The sequence below is a fragment of the Halichoeres trimaculatus genome, unplaced genomic scaffold, assembly GCF_033239565.1.
Source record: "Halichoeres trimaculatus isolate MK-OKI-2021-1 unplaced genomic scaffold, fHalTri1.1 fHalTri1_scaffold_9, whole genome shotgun sequence".
Lineage (NCBI taxonomy): Eukaryota > Metazoa > Chordata > Actinopteri > Labriformes > Labridae > Halichoeres > Halichoeres trimaculatus.
In genome coordinates, this window is record NW_027437188.1 from 11,121,164 (window position 1) to 11,133,992 (window position 12,829).

At 41.6% G+C, this 12,829-nt stretch overlaps 1 protein-coding gene across 2 annotated transcripts in view; it reads left to right on the top strand.

Moving 5' to 3' along the window:
• Positions 1–12,829, top strand: part of tpst1 (tyrosylprotein sulfotransferase 1) — a 64,920-nt gene that overhangs the window by 8,414 nt on the left and 43,677 nt on the right. The gene's annotated exons all lie outside the window — the stretch shown is intronic.

Sequence of the window (12,829 nt, forward strand, 5' to 3'; positions counted from 1 at the left end):
TATGTGGAATGCCAGAGCCTAAAGTGGGCTTTCCTGATTTATTGTGTGATATAAACAAAAGAATAAAGAGAATATTAAATATGACCTTCAGGTTAAAAAACGGTGCTCTTCATCTCCATTCTGACACACACAGAACCACTCAGTGGCCCTCATTTATCAAACGTGCGTACGCCTGAAAAATGGGTGTATGCTTCTTTCCACAGATCGGTATTTATCAATCTGAACGTGGGCGTCGGGTACGCTCAAATCCCACGCTAGGTCTGAGTTTGTGGACGCAAGTTTCATGTCAGTTGGGAGAGCAGTCTAGCGAGGGAAATCCGTCTGTGGAGGAGAATTATTAGATCATGTGAGCGCAAAACATTTTCAGAAACAAAAACTGATGTCCTTAGATTAATATTTAGATTCTTGAATTATATAAGACAACAAGAATGTTTGTAACATTTCACTGTTCTGCTAATTTGTAAAATACCTTGCTTACGAAAGAGCAGTACAAGCTGTCAGCTGATTTCTCCGTATAAAAATATGTTTTCTCTCTCAATTTACTTCACAAAAATAGGGAGAATCTGTTTTCAGTTTCTAATACACTCCCATGTCCATAACAAAGTCTCTGCAGAGGACATTCAGACATCACTGAATCAAACTTGAAGCCTTGATTATTTTAAGGAAGCCGTATTGATCATAGGATTTAATACGAACATGATTATTTCACTACTAACATTATTAGAATATAAACGTGAACTTCATGCGGAAGAAAGACGTTCATTTGGATGGGATCACAAACAATTGTCACGTCTCGTGGATAAATAAATAATAAAAAAATAATCATAAAACTCCAGTCTACCCGTGCGTAATTGCGCATGATCGACACACATCTTGGCCAGGCACCAAAACGGCCCCAAATGTAGTTAATGAGATCAGTTTTTAGGTGAACTCTTTTGCAGGTTGGTCTGTCCCTTCATCACCTCTGTCTGAAACTAACTCCACTCCCTCTTCAGTCTGTGACAGGTTCAGGCTGGAGTCTGCAGCTTTTATCAGAGCTCAAACACATCTTTGAAAGCAAACTTTCCACGTTTCTGGACCTGAATGGAAACAGTTATTAATACTGTGTCTTCCAATCGTTATATATCAGGGATTAAACGATCAAGGTTTAAACAAAGGATGTGTGAATGAAATGTTTAAAACTCTGTTTTAGTGTAGTAAGTCACATCCACGCTACTGACGGCTGCAGTGATGTCCTTCCAGATAAGCCTTTTCTGACTTGCATCATTTCATTTTGCCCTACCTTGGTTGCTATGGTGTTGTTGACCTCCAGCACAGAGAAGTCTCTTTTGTTTTGTAATGCGTCCCTCCATATTGTAAATCCTATAGGTTTGGCCCGCTGGGCCTTGAATATTTAGGGGCCTGTTATTTAAATTACCATTGTTTCCAGCCACCACATTTATCAGCAGGTGATCAGGTGTACACGGTGATTGGACCTGGTATGTACATTTCATAAACCACATGTCAGTGTTGCTGTAAGCTCATTCTTACACCCAGATTTGCACCAGTTCTTATGCAAGACTGATAAATGAGGGCCACTGTTTGTTTTCTAGTCTGGTGCAAATGTGAAAATGCTGCCAATTGCCCCACAATTTAATCTAATTTAAAGCTTAAAAATCTTCAATGAGCTAAAGTTGCACGTAAGAAAATATTGATTCTAAGTCCATGCTAGCTGTGCTGTATATTGGGCTCAAGCATGACTGCTTTCTGAGTGTTTTCTCACCTTCACAGTGGTCTGAATTTAAGTTTCCATCTACTCCACAGAGCAATGAGTCAAAGAGGAACATCCCTGGTTTTACAGTATTTGTTATCTGTGTTTGGTCACTCCCCGCACTGTGCTGACCTCTAATTCCTCGTCCTGTGTTTGCAAATCAATGCAATACATGTGAACATCCAGCCCAGTCAAAAATTTGTTACTGACCTCAAACTGGTGCTAACACCCGGCTGAGTTGGCTCATGTCAGAGGAGGCCATCACTCCCACACTGCAGAGCCCACTCACTGTCAATAGTTTCACATCAGAGCAGAATACACACACACACACACACACACACACACACACACACACACACACACACACACACACACACACACACACACACACACACACACACACACACTCACTCACACACACACACACACAGCTTACACAGAAAGCAAACACACTTTTAACCACAGCTGTCCTGAGAGTGCGTGTGTGGCCCAGTGCATTTAGTACAATCAATCTCAGTGACCTCTGTCAAAGTAAAGCAACACTCAGGTTAATCAGCGTCACCTCCACAGAGGAGCAGATGCACACAGAGCTGGGTTATACACACTGGCTGACACCTTAGTAATCAGGGAAGTGACAGCCTGAGGAACTGGGGGGAGGAGATGTGACGACGCAGTGTGTGAGGGTTTTATTGAAGGGGGAGGGGCTTAAAGTGAGCTGGCTTCCTTTAGTAAAACGTCTCAATACAAATTGTGGAGCAATAAACAACCTGTGCTGTCAGAGCTGTCAGTGTGGGAGGGTTGCTCTGGAGACTGTTGGTTTTCTCAGTCATTCAGGAGAATTCATTTGCATGCTTTCAGCCCTGAGTGCTTACAACAAATCCTGCAAATTTTACAGCTGAAGCTTGTCTCTCTGTGTTGTTTGGAAATCAACTTTTAATCCTCTGTGGACTGGCAAACCCCAGTAGTTGATCAAGAGTAGGCCTGTACATAAATTGTTAATTCACAGGGCTCTACGCTAACTTTTTCACTGGTAGCACTGGTGCGACCAACTTTTCAGCTCGTCCACTACTTCCTCTTCATTTTTTTATTTATTAGTTTAATTGGCAGGGACATTGCAATTGTACATAGACACAAAAAGAAACTATTTGCAGCTGATGCCATGCAAGTAGAGTTTGTAGCCAAGGCTAATTCTCAACTCGTGTCCCTGGTTTGGGCTTTCTAAGTTACATAAAACAAAAAATTACGTCACATAAAACCACAAGAAGTAACAGTGAAACATTAAAAAAATCTATAAAAGAAAAACAACAACAAACAGATTAAAACTTTTAAAAACTAGTACTACTAAAATTAATACTCAAATAGATGAATAAATAGATAAATCCTTCTTCCTGGTGGTGAAGATATTGAACTCAGTGATGGGCTCAGTATCATACTTGCGAATCTTATCATACATTTGAAAGATGGAAATCTTGTACTTAGTGAGTTTTAGTGTTCCCTTGCTTGCCGTTGCCTGAAGTTGGTCATGTGTTGCTTTCAAACTTGCCAGTTCAGCAAGCTCCTTGTCCAGCTCTCTCTGCAGCTTCTCTTTCTCCAGGATAAACTGAGCTTCCTCTAACTTATCCTGCTCCAGCAGTGACAACAAGGCCTTCTCCTCCTCATTGAGCTGGCATGAAAGCTTGGCCCACTCCTTAGTAAGCTCTGCTTTGTTGTTGATGATGCTCTCAAAGTGGTCGGCGAGCTCGTCCACGTCTTTAAACTCTGTCATTGGCAGCAATCGCTCCATGATCTCTGTGTACACACTATATTCCCGTAGGTCAGGCCAGAGTCCTGCACTGGGACGGGTACCCGCAAAAACAACTGATTTGCGGGTGGTTTTTAAAAACCTTTTTTTTTCCCGGGTTCGGATCTGGGTGGAAAAAATAACATGTGGGTCGGGTCGGGTCGCGGGTTTTAGTTTGACACATCAAAATTAATATGAAATAATAATAAATACAATAAAATAAAAACGTAAGTTGTAAGCTGGTTGTAAGGCTGTGACCATATAGACTGTTAAAAAACATGGACCTCATCCGTAAATCCGTAACATGGTGGAAGGCTGAGCCAGTTCTTATAATACATCTATGGTTGTGACATGATCACGGCTCGTACCTGCTGAGTGTCGCTTAAGTCTGGACAAAAAGTAAGTCTACTATTACACATGTAAAGGTCCTTTTAAGAGATTTAAAGTTTAAAAGCATTAAACGTAAAAAACGAGTGATTTTAAGCCGCGTTTCCACCAAGCAGTCCGGGTCGGTTCGTCTCGGTACGGTGCGCTTTTAGCAGCGTTTCCACTGACTCATCCCGGGACGGATCCCTAAAAACTGAGACGAGCCGTCCCACTTTTTTGGGACCCTTTCGTATGGGTGCCAGACTGAACCGATCCGCTCTCGGGAGGTGGAGCAACACACTGCAGACGGTTGATTGGTCGAAAGAATCGTCACTCACCCCGACAGCGGCTGCATTTCTCCTTGCGGCTCACAGACTTCTCTGAGACAAAGCTTGATTGCACTTTGTAACAGAGAGTTTCATGAAAATCACAGAGAGGACGAAATGCTGCATGTCTTCCATCTGTGCTCTTTGTTTACTGTGTCGCGTTTTCTTCTTTGTTGGATTTAATCGCGGGGTAAACTGCTACAGCGTCGCGCTATTGTTTACCAGCTGTAGCTTCCGGCATGCGGCTTACACGCCGCCTACCACGAGAGGGCACAGTTTGCTGTGGAAACGCAAACAGGATGAGACTTAACTGTCCCAAACCGTCCCAAACCGTACTGAACCGACCCGTACTGCTTGGTGGAAACGCAGCTTTACAGTTGTATGTGAGAAGATCACAGAGGGTTGATGATGGAGCTGAAGTCAGGCTTTTTTTGGAAGGGTTTCTTCATTCAGGTGCATTGTTTACTCACTGGCATCTGAACTATAGCGATATACCGTTCAATTTTCAGACAATATGACCCAAAACGATTACTTTAAGGCCTGAACCACATGTATATAGATATTTTTTTGATCGTAAATCTTTGTCCTCGTTTAAAAAAAAAATTTCCATCCACACCACAGAAATATCTCTGTCCGTACGAAGAGGCCAAACTGAAAACGATTGCCTCTGAAGCCTGCAATGCCATCCCTGGCCAGTTAGCAAAACGTGAAAACTATAGAAGAAGAACGTTATGAGCATGCGCAGTCAAACACAGTGACTCGTTGCTAGGTGCTTCACGCCATCGCGTCAACACCAGGTCCGTTAAACACCGCTACAGGGATCCACTCAACCGGATATTCTTTTATTTCTTCACTTTTTTATCTGTTTTTAAAAATCTCTGTTTATGAGGGTGAAATCGCCGTGTTAGTGTGGTTGAGAGGCCCAATCGGACAGAAAAATGTGCGTTTAGGAATATATCCATATACGTGTGGTTCAGGCCTAAATAAGGTTAAGGGTCAGGCTGCCGGTCGTGTTTCAACGGGTCAGCTCGGGTTGCGGTACTAATCGGGCTGATGCGCAGGTTTGCGGTTCGGGTGCGGGTTTGTACGTCCCGGGTCGGATCTTGAAAATTGGACCCGTGCAGGACTCGGGCTCACGCTTCTGCTCCGCTATCTTTTCCATCAGTTGGGCATAATACTCATCCTGCTTCCTCAGGTCCTCATTCAGCTGACGCTCTTCCTCCTTTCGTTTTTTTAATCCCTCAGCACAGGGGTGCACACACTTTTTCAGCATGAGAGCAACTTATGACTTGACCAAATCAAATGATCTACCACCTACTAAAAATGCAAAACATATTATTTATAAATATATTGAGAATTATTTTTATATGTACAGTATATGCTGGTGCACCGTGCATTACTGTACCATCCCATATTGCACAATACAACTCTGTACATTTTTTTGGTCATTACCTTACTCTGATGACTTTCACTGAATGGAATCAGCCAGGGATGCATAGTCCGGACAGTAGCTGCTGACAGCCAGCCTCAAGCAGACGTCCAGATGCTCATCAGTCATGGTGGAACGGTACTTGGACTTAATGATCTTCATGTGGGAAAAGGCTGACTCACATAAATAAGTGGAGCCAAATAATGCAGTCAAGAAGGTAGCACATTTCCTGATGTTGGGGTTCTTGTCCTTTGCGAGTAAGTTCCTGAATTGTCCATGAGCTCTGGCCTTCAGCTGAATGTCGGCTTGAAGTGTCAGAATCTCATCCTCCACTCCAATACAGTTCAGGTGAAACAGTGTTGCAGTTTTTGATGCAAGTGAAGCAACCTCAGCATCTTCCTGGAAAGGGTTGCACATGAATGTAGCGACTGGCTCGAGTAAAGCAAAGTCTTTAAAGCTGCCCACATGACCGCTGTCGTGTCTCCAGCTCGAGGTTCTGGAAGTTTGCTAAATCATGGCGGTGGAGCTTTGAGGAGAGATGTTGCATTATTCGTTTGAAAGCTTTAACTGAGCTGATCATATTGATCACAGCTTCGTCTTTTCCTTGCAGCTCTACATTAAGGTCATTCAACATGTTGGTCAGATCAGTTAAACATGCCAAGTCCAGCAGTCATTGATGGTCATTTAGTTGGTTATAATCTGCATTTTTACTTTCACGGAAAAACTCCTTAATCTCCGGCAAGAGCTCTCGAAATCTTTGCAGGAATTTCCCTTGACTTGGCCATTTTACGTCGGTGTGCAACAACAACTCAGAGTGGTCGCACTCAGCCTTCTCCAGATGTGCACGTAACAGCGTCTTTGAAGAGATCTGGCCCGAATAGAACAGGCGATCTTTGTTGCTACAGCCATTATCTCTTTCATGTGGAGCATTTTTGCACATAATGCTTGTTGGTCAGATGCTCACTCCGCTATAAATCTGCTAAATCCGCTATAGAACCTATGCACCCCGATGTTAGGAAAGATAGACGCAGTGAGCCATCTTCTCATTCAGCCTCTTTGGTCAAAAGAGAGGAGGAAAACAAACATGCATGAATGTGTCAGTTTATTAAGGCTGGCAAACTTACAGAGGACGTTTTTATTTATCGTTCGGTTAATCGATTTATTGATTATCGTGACAGGCCTAATCACACACCTCAAACTCCTCATTAATGTGGCCGAGATGTTAAAGCTGACTGAAAGTCTTACACAGCTGGAATATTTTCCGTCCCTACATGCCACGTGCTTCAGCAAACATTGGAGGGGGCGTGTGTCTCCAGGAGGCGCATTTTGAGAGAGAAAATGTCAGATTGTGTCAGCTTTAATTGGACGCCATCCATTCTTAGCGCGCAGACCAGGACCCTGCAGGTCATAAATGATGCGACAGGTGCATAAGCAGATGAAATCCTCCAAGGTTGACTGAAGGTTTGTGCGTACGATGGAGGGAGAAGGACGGGCATGTTGCACCTCCATGCTCAGTGTATTTTCTCTGCAGGTGAGTGTGCATGTAGCAGCAGCAGAAAAAGAAGAAGAAGAAGACGAAAAAGATTAGCTGTGTGTGTGTATGGGAGCTGGAAGTTGCACAGCTGGGTTAGTTTGCAGATAGTGATCTTTGCTGGGGGAGAGGCTGGAGGTTGATTGTGTTTGCTCTAAGCGTGTGATTTATGGCAGAGCCCGAGGACCAGAGGTTGTGGACAGGCTAATGCTTCCACAGTTTCTGCTGATTGATCCTGCAGGAATGTGAGAGATCCCAGATCTGATCGGAAACTTAATAAAGGCTGAACCATTTGTCAGGAAGAGGATGACAGACGCAGAGCAGGCCCAAGCAAGTGTTAGCGCTGGGATCACTGCTGTGTCTCTGGAAACACAGCTCTCCTCCTCTTTTCTGTCCCTAAGCCCTTCTTTCCTTCTTCCTCATCAACCTACTTTATGTTCCTTCTCTTCTTCATCTCTTGTTTGTCTTCCTAATCTATTCCTTTTTTCTTCTTCTTCTTCATCTTCTTCTTCTTCTTCATTATGTTCTTAATCAACTTCTTCCTCTCTTTCTTGACCTCCTCCTTATCTCCACTCCTCATTTACTTCCTTCTCTTTATCCCCTTCCACTTCTCTTGTGTCCTTTACTGTCTTCTTTCCATCCCTGGTCTTTGTCCTTTTTCTTTTTCTTTTCCTCTCGGTCCTCTTTCTTCTCATCTTCGTATTTCTTCTTCCTCCTCATTCTCTTCCTCTTTTAACCTTGTCTTCTTCTTCTTCTCTCATGTCCCCATCCTCTTACTCATTGATACTGTCCACATCCTCAACCTCTTGTTCTTTTCTCTTGTCCTCATCTTGTTTGAAGTCTGTCCTGCGACTGAAAAACACAGAATCCTGTTCTGAGCAGAGGCAGAGATTTTTTAAACACAGAAACAAGTGGGTCAGTTTTTCCTCATACCTACTGTTGCTGACTACTGTTCTTTGTTTGAATAATATCACTTAATCAAGCCTCTTCTAACATGACAGACATACTACAAAATAAGTAATAAAAGTATGCATGTTTAATGCTGATATCGTATCAGATCAATATCGGTATCGGCCAATACTCAATGCTGCAGTATTGGTATCGTATCGGAAGTGAAAATGTAATATCGGGACATCCCTACTTATCACTTTGCAGATTTGATTTCTTTCATCCTTATCTGACAAATAGTGTACAGGGTTATAAAAATAAAAACTTTAGGTGTTGCCGCGCCCTTTTTCACGTAAATGATAACACTAAAAGAAAGGATCTCCCTGATTTTTTTCCAACTACGTTTGAGCTGACAGGTGCAGCAGGCGAGCGATGGATGAAAACGCACTGAGCTTTGGAGGGAAGCTGCCATAAGAGAAACATTAGCTGTAGTTCCCAAAGATCTAAAAATGTTGTCTTCCGGTAAATTGTTGTCAGTTTTATGAGTTTATTTTCCATCCTGACTTCAGGACCCAGCCTGCAGCAGAGCAGCATGAATGTAAACACATGTAAACACTGTGTTTGTGTGTATGTCACAGACAGATGTTTGGCAGTGTCTTTAGAGGACAGGATATTCATGATTTTCAGAGAAAAACAGTTTCTTTGTGATTTTTTTTTCTCAGCTGGTATACAAAAAGTGTCCACCGTCCCTTTGCTGCCAGGACTGCTGGCATCAGAATCTGAATCATCAAAAAGCGGGGAATGGAAATGAGTCCAGTCTCCGCTGCAGATGGCTGTTTGGTCAGAGCTTGTTTTGAATATCAGAGCACTGTTAATCAGAGCTTTTCATATGCACATCGGACACTGTGAAATAAGATGAGAAGGAAAGGATGTTTTTTTTAATCAAGTACCAAATTTAATACACTCTTTTGAGTTAATTTTTTTTGTAAATAATAATGATTTTGCTGCCATCAGACATCTCACAGCTGAGCTCCTGGACTTCCAGAGTTGTCCCAGTTATTAAGTGTCGATGTGGTTTGGTTTCACTGTTGCTCCACTGAGAGCAGCCTCTGCTTCCCCCTAACAGATCAATGGGAGAAATCTGCTGCCAGGAGGATACGATATCAGTAACAGGAGAGAAGAGCCGCAATTAATTTAACACAAACACATTAAAGCGCCGGTGCAAGGTGTAACTCAACACGGCTCTGAAGCTCAACTGCAGTTTGTTATCAACCGGGCGGTCAGAGCGCTCTAAAAGGACGTTATCTCCAGTCTTTTCTGCTTCTGTCCTGAAATTTCAGTTGTAGAAGCAAAATAAGAAATAAAACAGAAAGCATCATGTGAACCACACTTCAGTCTTTACTGTGCTGTAACAGAGCTGCATGCAGCTTTGAGGATGACACTAGTGACTCATCTCTTGTTGTTTTCTCACCTCCACCTCTTTCTCTCTCACCTCTACCTCTTCCTTTCACACCAACTTTCAATCTGTGTCAGTGCATCCTTTCATTTTCTACACAAAACAATCTCATCCTTTCTGTCAGATTGGTGAAATATCAACTGCAGAGATCTTGCAGTAAGCTTTTCCTTCGAGAGCAGTTTCAGGCCCCTCTTGTTCTCCCTTTAACAGAGTAAAAGTGTTGGTATGCTGCATGCTTCGTAAGCCCCTCTGTCTTCAGTGCACAATCGCTGAGCTGAAGATGAGAGGTTGTGTGTATGTGTGTGTGTGTGAAGAGAAAAGACAAAGCCTGACGACAGGAAGAGAAGGAAACAAACACGATCAGAAGTGTTGCGCACTCTTCACACATTTTCTGCATTCCTCGGTCACACTGCAGAAGAAACACTCTGAGTGTTTATCTGCAGATTAGTCCTGCATGAGCTCCTCTCACAGGGAGCCTAATGTGAGGAATTAGCTGTAATGTTGTGTTGTGAAATGCTCCTCACTTGTGAAACAAGGAGTTAAACCAGAGGAGGATGTTTCCTTATAACATTGACAGTTACATGGTGTATAGAGAAAGGCTGGGGTGTGATCCTTTGCGTCCTTTTGGGCTGAAATGTAACAATTCATCACAGACTAGATGAGTTTTTTCCTTAAGAGCACCTTTGCTAAAAGTTTTTTTTTATTTTAGGAATCATCATCAGCTGAGTACACACACTGACATCCAGTTCGTACTTCCAAAGTTGCTTTAAATCCTTCTATTGCATAAACAGTGTCTTACAGGGTCTTTAAAATAATCTCATCAGCCCCAGTTTGAGACATTTTCAGGCAGTTTGGAGTTAAAGACCATTATTTAAATGAGGAGTGTGAGATAAATACTGATTTTGTGCAGGAGGTGACAGACAGATTAGAGAGGTTTTAACTCTTTTTACTACACGTGAGGACACAAATTGGTTTGAGGATTTTACCATTACTCTTCAAACAACTCCTTAAAAAAGAAAGGACAAGGGGATATCCAGAGTGTTACGCTACTCCATAGGAATCCATGTGCAACATGTGCTAATCACAGGAAACTACCGATTCAGCCAGTTCTAATTACTTTCTAACTATTGTAACTCTTCAACAATTTAAGAAAGAGAAAAAAATCCTGAAAGAAGAGAAGACGAGCTCTCCGAGTATGATCTCTGACTCTTTTAAAGCCGAAACACCACGATAAAAATGCTTTTGGCCTTTATAATTCTTTGGTGATAAAAGGATAGATTAAAAATCATAAAATAATTCAAGACAAAAGAAAAGGAAGCAATGTTATAGATATATTTGCATCAAGATATTCCGGTACCTGGCAATCGGTATTGTTACCAATTTTTGGTAGCTTTGTGTGTTTGTGTTACAAAATATCAATTTGTTTAATGATAAAATGAAAATAATTTTATAAGTACCACGTTTATTCTTTAATATATAACCTTGTAATGCTGCGTTCATGTTCAGCATGGAAAATCACCTACTCTTCCACTCCCTCACAGTCACAAGGATGCATTTAGGCACCTAAACATGGTACCTTTTGATTTTACGTGAATTGGTACCCGGAACTTTTGACAGAATTTGGTTGGTACCTATAACAACAACAATTACTTAAATGCAACAAAAACTAAAGAGATGGTTTTTGACCCGAGGGGGGTATGCAAACATGACTCAGTGGCAGTGTTATTGATCAGGTTGCCTCTTACAAATATCTTGGTGTTGTCTTAGACAATTTTTTAAAATCATGTTAACTTCCTCTGCAACAAATTATCTCAAAGACTGTATTTCCTTCGCAAGCTAAGACTGTTGATTTTCTGTAATGCCATCTTCAAAAGTCTTCTGAGATATGGATTGACAGCTTGGTTTTGCACATTATCCATCCAGAGTAAATCAAAAATCAGTGGACTGATAAAATCAGCTATGAAGATGATAGGTCAGAAAGACCACCCTTCTCTCCAGTCTGTCTTTGATAGTGTCGTCCTTAACCAGGCATGGAAAATTCTGAACGATCCTTCCCATATTCCTTCTTGGGAATATGAACTTCTGCCTTCAGGGAGACGATACAGAGCAAGCAAACACAAAATGAATCAATACAAGCTCTTGTTTCTCCCAACATCCATCTCTCTGCTTAACAAAAAATCGAATTAATTCTTTCCTTGAATTGATATATAATGCTTGTATTTATATTTTTGTAAGCCTATTTATTGCCACCTGTCACTGACCTGTTATGATTATTCCACTTTATCCATGGTTTTATTTTCTACTTGTTATCTATTTTTTTTAACGTGTTTCTACACATTTTACTTATTATCTGCTTCTACTTGTTCTTAGCTGTTATTATCCAACTTTTACCCATGTTTTGTTCTTATCGTCAAAACTCGTTTTTTAACTTGTTTCTGCATATCTTCACTGCGTATTGTGATGAGCACTGCACTTTAACATCCTTGTGCAATAACTTCTGGCCATGCTTGCCGCCGACCTCTTGCTTATGTGACTGTTTGTATGTTGTCTAGTATTTTGTTATTTATAATACTGCATCCTTGGCCAGTAGTACTGCTGTCTAAGACAAATTTCCTGCAAAGGACAATAAAGTTGATCTAATCTAATCTAATGTAATAGAAGTACCTAATTTGGTACCCATCCCTAGTCATAGTAGGCTGATATTTGTGTGGAAAGCAATACTTTCCTGCATTATCACAACATTTACGTTACAACAGGCAGCATCTATTTTCAAGGGATGCAACAATCCAACTTTTTGAGTCCTGCTACTAACGCTGATACCTGGGCTTTGGTGTCGGGTAGGGTTGCTCAGGAGTGGAAAATTTCCAGTACATTCCGGGAAAGTTTCCTGAGTACCGAAACCGATTGCCAGGTACCGAGCATCAGTTCAAATGTGAAAGGTGCCCATCCCTAGTGTTGTCATTATGGCTGCAGCTTTCGAACATTTTAGTATTCGAGTATTCTACTGAAAATCCCATCGATTAATCGAGTAATCGGATAAAATACATTTTTGTTTAGTTAAAGAGCAGTTATTTTTCAAATGAAAAATGTTCTCTTTAAGAAATAGAATTTTCTGATACAGCATGTCAGTAAGAGCACTTGCTTTGGTAGCTCCAAAATTTGCAAACACACTTTGACACATTTTTTTGTGCCTTGTACATCTCATCAAATGTTGCGGACCCAAATGGCACCCGTTTCGTAGAATGACCCATTAGTCTCCAAACTCCAGAAAAGAAGCTAGATTTGTTGCTAGGTGCTATTTTG